Source organism: Gossypium hirsutum, chromosome A06 (genome assembly GCF_007990345.1).
Source record: "Gossypium hirsutum isolate 1008001.06 chromosome A06, Gossypium_hirsutum_v2.1, whole genome shotgun sequence".
Taxonomy (NCBI): domain Eukaryota; kingdom Viridiplantae; phylum Streptophyta; class Magnoliopsida; order Malvales; family Malvaceae; genus Gossypium; species Gossypium hirsutum.
In genome coordinates, this window is record NC_053429.1 from 79,037,964 (window position 1) to 79,045,898 (window position 7,935).

The 7,935-nt window shown below is 34.2% G+C and overlaps 1 non-coding gene across 1 annotated transcript; it reads right to left on the minus strand.

Moving 5' to 3' along the window:
* Window positions 1–7,514: 7,514 nt before the first annotated feature.
* LOC121231565 (small nucleolar RNA R71) lies at window positions 7,515–7,621 on the minus strand. The gene has a single exon (XR_005929623.1). It is a non-coding gene; the product is annotated as a small nucleolar RNA R71 (small nucleolar RNA).
* Window positions 7,622–7,935: the final 314 nt, after the last annotated feature.

A 7,935-nucleotide genomic window follows, 5' to 3' on the forward strand; every position in this document is an offset into this window, starting at 1 on the left:
CATAATTGACCCCTAGTGAACCCCTTTGAGCCTTAACCATTGTTTCTTGATTTTCCCTTAATGATTAACACATGACTGAACCCTTTTTGATTCATTAAGAATTTCTCTTTTTATTAACTCCCTTTTTATCGAGCTTTGATTTGATTAGTTACCTAACTATTTCTGTCCATTTTAGTTGTTGAATTATTATGTACTCTCCATTACTGTTCTTATTCTTAAAAAAATCGTATATTTATATTCATTCAATTACATATTCTTTAAAAGAGCTTGGATAAGTTAAAGTTATTATATTAAGGGAAAGCTCATTTCATCTTAGAAAGTTTTATTTCTGGCACCTGTTTGTAATTTAGTAATTAGCTTTATTCTTCTAAGTTGGGTAATTTATTATATTAATCTTGATTCTAACCCTCTTTTTCAGCCTTTATCCACACCTTTAACCCAAGCCCCATTACAACCCTGTTAAAAACCTTTTGATTCGTGTATCATCTCATTTATAGTGGTGGAAATTTGATTTTCATGCAAGCCTATGGTAATAACTTTTCATGCTTGACTATTGAGTGCTTAATTATTGAACCTTAAACACTTCAAGTGATTTGAGTGAATCTTTAGTGAGGATGTCAACTCTTGTCAATTTGGAATTAAAGGTGATCACTTAGATAAAGGGAGATACCTATGATTTTATGATTAAAATGCTCAACTTGGATTGTTTGAAACTTTTATGTTCTTTTAGTTGAATTCTCAATGTGTGATTATTTGTGGATTACTTCGAATCATTATTGATGGAATTATAAGTTAAGAAGAATTAATTTTAATTGTGAGTTGAGAATTTTGCTTGAGGACAATCAAATTTTTAAGTGTGGGGATATTTGATAAACCATAATATATACATATTTTTACCTCATCCTTGGCATATTTTTGAAAGGATTATCATAAGATTTAATGAATTTGATGCTCCTAATCCTTTAATTTCATGTTTTATACTCAGGAGAGCTTAGGATAGCAAAAAGAGCAAGAAACGAGCCAAAAACAAACAAATTGGGCCTAATTTAGTGTTTCACACGGCCTAGGCACTTCCACACGGGTAATCCACACACCCATGTGTGACACACAGGTAGGCCACATGCCGGTGTGTCATGGCCGTTTCGACATTAAATCAAGTTAGAATTGCACACGGCCTGAGCACTTTCACACGGGCGTGGCACACAACCGTGTCCCTATCGAGCACAAGTATAATTCTATTCGGAAAAGGCTAATTTTGGGCTATTTTGGGCATTCCAAAGTCTATAAAAACACCCGAGAGGAGGAATCAAGGGACACGTAAAGTAGAAAGTAGAAAATACTCGAAGAACAACCATCGGAATCTGCTCGAAAGTAGGATTTACTTCAAGACTGAAGATCTCCACTAAATTTCTACTGAAGTTTTGGGTTTCTTTATGTTTTGTTATTTTCCCAATTTTCAGACGTTTTCCTCTATTGTTATGAACTAAATTCCCTAAATACCTGAGGGAAATGAAACCTAAGATAGATTTTATTACTGTTCAAATTATATGATAAATACTTGTTCTTTTTCTTAATTATGAGTTTTAATCTTTGCTTTAATATTCCAGGATATTAATTCAGGTTTGATGTGCTTATTCAGTAGAACAAAAGTCCCTGTTTAAGAGTAGATCCTCCATAATTAAGCGGAGTTGCATGCAATCCTAGAGATAGGACGACATAAATCTTCCGGATTAGAGTCAAATCTAATAAGGGAATCCATAGGTTGAGTTAATGCGATAATAGGGGTTTTAATTAGAAAGAGATTTCAATTAATCAACCTAGAGTCAGTTGTTTTTAGTTTCGAGAGAGATAATAACATAAATCAATGATTTCTACGATTAAGTCAAGTGAATAAATCGTCTAATTCAGAAGTAATAAGGGAAGTCTAGGTGGATTCTTCCTTGGGAATTGTCTTCTCCATCAGTTTTCCAAAAGTATTCTTAAAATTTCATCTCTGTCACATTCTTAGTTAATTAGATAATTAAGTTTAGTTTAGAAAACATCCTTTCAATTCTTAGGCTAGATTATAAAAGGATGGTAATTACTAGTACTTTTAGTCCTTGTGGATATGATATTTCTGGTCTCACCTTAACCATACTACTGTTCGATAGGTGCGTTTGCCTTAGTTGAATTTTTAGTTAGTTTAGTGACGATCAGGTATTGCTCATGCATGCTCCATAGGAACTCTACTTCTCAAGTGCCCATGACGCTCGCACTCTCCTTTCGACCAGTTAGAGTGTGGGCCAAAATGGCGTGAACGTAGCATAGGGCCAGGGGTAGGCACCAAACCATAGACTAGCTCAGTTTGTACGAAGTGGCAACCTAAAAAATGTCAAATTAGTAGAGAAGGGTTGATTGATGTACGTGTCTTAAGAGAGTGGAGAACTCTGGCATAGCCAAGAAGTTGTCAAAATATATACTGAAAGTGACTCCAAATCCCGCAATACTTAAAAACTGAGTGACATCCCTAAGATGGAATGACATCACTCGAGGTTCATCCTTTGATGATAGCATGATCTATAGGAAAAATGTGGAGCAAAACTCCAAAGTAAGCTCAGCATATGTCGGCTCCATGATCACAAAGAACTATTCCCACGGTATCGTGTCCAATCAAGTATGAACCCGTGCAGATAGACCCATAGTCTGAAGGGCTATCCAGTTGATACACCAACCCAAACCCAATGATCTGTCCTTCAGGTGCTGCTACATCTCCTCTTGGGGTGAATGGTCAAATGTGAGGTATCAGTGTCAAGCGATTGCGATTTGAGAGGAGGAAGATGTGGTCCCAACAACCTTTCATTTCTTGGAATGAGTGGTTACCTTACTTTTTCCTCGTGTATTCAACATTATGTACTTGAAATAAGAATTCACAATAAAATGTTTGGCTATTGTCAGTAAACATTACAAACCATGAAAACCAATAAACTATAGTGTCCTAACTACGTGCTCGAAATAATTCATATTCAATAATAATAGAGGGCAGCATCTATCAGTGAAACATCAAAATCAGCTAAAACAAAGCCCCAATATTAAAATCAACTAAACTAAATTGAAATAACAAATTAAGCAAATCTAATCTAAAATTTACGCAAAATTAAACAGTCAAAGGATGAAAAAAATGAAAATGAAAATAAAATTAATAATAATCATAACCTAAAAAAACATTAGTAATAAAAAAAGTAATAATAAATAAAACCAAAGACATGGATGTTTGGGTGTGTTGGTATCGACGACAACGTGGGGATTGCATTTGATGGTGGCATGAGGGTGGCACAAAGTGAAATGGAAGGATGACTAGTAGGGTACCGGGGGTTTGTTATAGTATGCCCAAAGACCAATCAGGAGATGATTGTAATCACATATTCATTATACCTTGTTTATTAATTAAAGGCATTGCTATTGTTATTTTAGGTTTACTTTCTGTGTGTGTAAAATAAACTGATTTATAATAATGTCCCGTGAATAATAGGATTGTTTTTAAAAGGTCCTTAGTCAAGTATTATTGTGGGTTTGGACAACAATAATGCATTAAGACTAATATGTAGTTGATTGATGACAAAGTGTTGTTATTGACATGGGGATGTCAAAATCAATACATGAGTATATGTTAGAGAACAATATATTGTATTGGCTCGCTATGAGTATGTTTCTTGGATTATTAAATAATAGTCACAACATTACTCATAGTGATAACTATGTATACAATCCTTAAACTTGAGATCATTATTGTCCTATCATAGTGAGTCGTATATTTTGATACAGTCAAACATCTACTGTAATAGGTTGTACTATAAAGACTGATGTTGGGTATGCCACAATCTATGTAGTGGGATATGATTGATCAAGATAGGATTTGTCCCCTCTACATAATGGAAGCAATATCTTAAGAAACTTAATGAAGTGAGACTAGAAATGCATGGCCATGCTCAAATAAGTTAATATGTGATATTACACTTATTTTTTTATTGTAGTCTATTTTGGGTATCAAGAAACATGAGATTGGACTTTGCAAGTATAACTATTCCATGACTTGTGTCCAATTGAGATATAAAGGACAAAATGATATAATGCATAAAAATTTATCACAGAAAGGTTATGTTGAACCACGAATTCTTGTAACTTGGGTAGTGATGATGCATTGCTAGATTCCACTTATTGCTTGTAACATTAGAAGTACTCTAGTATTTCTATCAATGTTACAAGAGCTTACAGGGTCACACCCTATGGTTGAAATGAACAAAATCTAAACACAGTTGATATTAAATTTAATTGTCACGGGAATTATATTAATTATTGAATTAGTTTAATTTGACAGTTAAATAATAAACACAGTATATGTACAAATTCGTTGTACAAGAATAGAGAACATAGTTAAAATAAATGTATGAACTTGATTCATATAAAATATTAATTATGTACTATTTACCAAAATTATTAAAATAAAGTGTTATAATAATTTCGGTCAAACATAAAATATATGGAAATTAATATCTTTTTGGAAAGGATATTACTTTATCATATTTTCCATATATTTTCTAGCATCAAAAATAGGTGATTCTAGTTTTAATATGGATATTAAAATAAAAGGGAATCATAAAAATCCTAAGGTGAAAGAGTGTTACCAATATTAACAATGAAAAGGAAAAGAAACCTAGGTCTAGCATCCGTATTTTTTTTGAAAAAAACTGGGTGATTCCAGTTTGTTCATTTGCAACTGGGTGGATATGTTGAGGCCAGGATGATTTTGTTGTGGCTTTGGTTTGACAGCGTGCGAAGAGGATTAAACCATTAGTGGTTCCTTCATATTTTTCAAATTTCGAAAGGAATATTTTCAAACTTTTCCTTCTCGATTTGTTCCTCATGCATGGATTACTAGTTTGGATCACCGGAATAATTTTTTTGCTGCGCCACGAGGCGTCCTAATGACCCAACAGGGTTATGACTGGCGGTAGCGTGAGGAAAGAGATGGAGGAGAGGGTAGATGGCTGTTTGAAGGCCTTAGAAGGTGAGGGAGAAGGGTTATCCTCAAATAGGGCTAGTTGTGAGTGGAGAAAGGAGAAAATGAAACAGTGGCGGCATAAAGGAATGCACAAAGGGATGATGAAAAATGGTGGTGGAAAGATAGGGCGAGGGGGACGATGACATGTGTAAGGTATAGAAGGAAGAAAAAAAGGTCAACATTTTGTGAGAGGAGACGACGGCGAGGGGGACAAACGATAAGGTATAAGGCGTATTGGGGAAGATTTTGGGGGAAACAATGTCTGAAAAAATAGGGGTTGGTGGCTGGGGTGCTTAAACAGCTGTTAGGAGGGAGGGAGGCTTTGTGGAAAGAGTAAGGGAGACAAAAGAAAAAAGAAAAAAAAACCCTAGCTGTAAAGAGGGTACACGACCATGTGCCAAGCCGTGTGGTCAGGTTGTGTATCTCTCTGCAACTGCATGTCCCATGAAAAATTTTTTAAAAAAATGGTCAAGTGTAAACATGACGTGTTTCACTGATAAATGATAAAACTAACATATTTTAATCCCATTCTTAATGTGTTTTTCGATGATTATTTATGCAAATTGGTGAATTTGATGCTCCAAATCCTTTGAATTCATGTTCCTATACTTAGATTAGCATTTGAGAGCAAAAAAGGTGAAAAAAGGAACGAAAAAGGGACAAAAAAGCATATTTCAGGAGCCATACGAGCTAGGCCTTCCAACACGTGCTAGACACACGACTGTGTGAGCCACATGGGCTAAACACATGTCCAAGTCCCAGATCGTGTCAATTTCGCAACTTGCTTCCCAAACACGTGGAAAAATACAATTTTTAGCCTTTCTAAGCATTTTGAAGTCTATAAATACCAAATAGAAGAAGAGAGAAGGGAGCCATCAGAGAATAAGAAAGAAAACAAGTCAAATATCACCATTGGAGCCAACTCTGAAGCAGATCTAAATCAAGATTGAAGACCTCCTTTTAATTTCTTTTGAAGTTTTTATGAGTTTCTTTATTTCTTGTGGTTATTTTGACTTTGAGATGTTTTTATTCAGAATTATGAACTAATTCCCTAAATACCTAGGGAAGATGAAACATATGATGAATTCTATTATTTAATTTTTGTTTTACATGATAAATAATTGATTCTTGTCCTCAATTATGTGTGCTTATCTCTTGTTTTAATATTTTCGAGATATTAATTCATATTTAATATGCTTAATTCAGTGGAGGAAAAGTCCATATTTAAGAGTAGATCTAGCATAATTGAGTAGAGTTGCATGCTATCCTAGAAATAGGACAACATGAATCTACCGAATTAGAGTAAAATCTAATAAGGGAATCCATAAATCGAGTTAATGCGATGATAGGGGTTGTAACTAGAAAGAGGTTTCAATTAATCAACCTAGAGTCAGTTGTTCTTACTCTTGAAAGAGATATTAGAATAATTTAGCGATTTCTACGAATCAAGATACCAAGTGAATAAATCGTTTAATTCAGATTCATAATAATAGGTGAAGTCTAGGTGGATTCTTTTCTGGATATTGTCTCTCTCATTGGTTATTATTTGGTTGTTTTCCTAATTTATTTTTTGTTGATTTCTTAGTTAGATTAATTTAGTAAATTTAGTTTCAAACTAATCACTCTAACTTGTCGGCTAAATAATAGGAAAATGGTAATTACTAATACTTTTAGTCCTTGTGGATACGATATCTCTAGTCACCATAGCTATACTATTTATCGATCGGTGCATTTGACTCCGTCCTATTTTTAGTTAGTTTCATGACACACCAAATTTTTTTCGCCATTGTCGGGGACTAGAATATTAGGAACACTTTATTTTTATTAATTTAGCTATTTTTATTATTTTTATTTTATTTTTATATTTTTAATTTAATTTCTACATTCTAATTTTTTGTTTGCTTATGGCAGGTTCTTTTAGTTTATGACTAGAAGAAACCTATCGGGACCATTGCTTTTTTATAGTGAAATTGAAAGTACTACTCGTAGAAATTATAGAGAAGCAAGGCAAAGTCGACAAAATATAGTAGACAAACAAGAGGACATCATTATTACTGAGGATATGGGCGATAATCAGAATATTCAGCTACCTCCTGCAACTCTTGTTCCTCGTACTATGTACGATTATGCCAAGCCCATTCTGACTGGGGTTGAATTGAGTGTTGTGCAACCCACCATTGCTGTAGATAATTTTGAGCTGAAGCCAAACACTATTTAGATGGTACAACAGTATGTTTAGTTTGATGGTTTGCAAGATGAAGATCCTAATACTCATTTGGCCAATTTCCTAGAAATTTACGACACTTTCAAGATAAATGGCGCCACTGATGATGACATTCACTTTTGGTTGTTCCCATTCTCATTGAAAAACAAAGAAAAGTAGTGGTTAAACTCTTTACCACGAGGTTCCATCACTACATGGGCTCAAATGACTGAGAAGTTTTTTCTAAAGTACTTCTCACCAACTAAAATAGCTAAGTTGAGGAATGACATCTCTTCTTTTGTGCAGATCAATTTAAAGATGTTATATGATGCATGGGAGAGATAGAAAGACTTATTGAGAAGGTGCCCTCATCATGGGTTACCTTTATGTTGCAAGTTCAAACCTTCTACAACGACTTGAATCCTTCAACTACTCAGTTAATTGATGCAGCAACTGGTGGAACACAAAACAATAAAACACCCAAAGTAGCTTATGAGTTCATAGAAAAGATGGCATTGAATAATTATCAGTGGCAAGTCATGAGGACAAAGCAACGAAACCAGCCAGTGTCTTTAATATAGTTACAGTCACCATGTTATCAAACCAAGTAGAAGTATTAAATAAGAATATTGATGGTTTATATGCTTCTACACAGGTGAATCTGTTGATGAAATGCGATACAAATAGAGGTGGA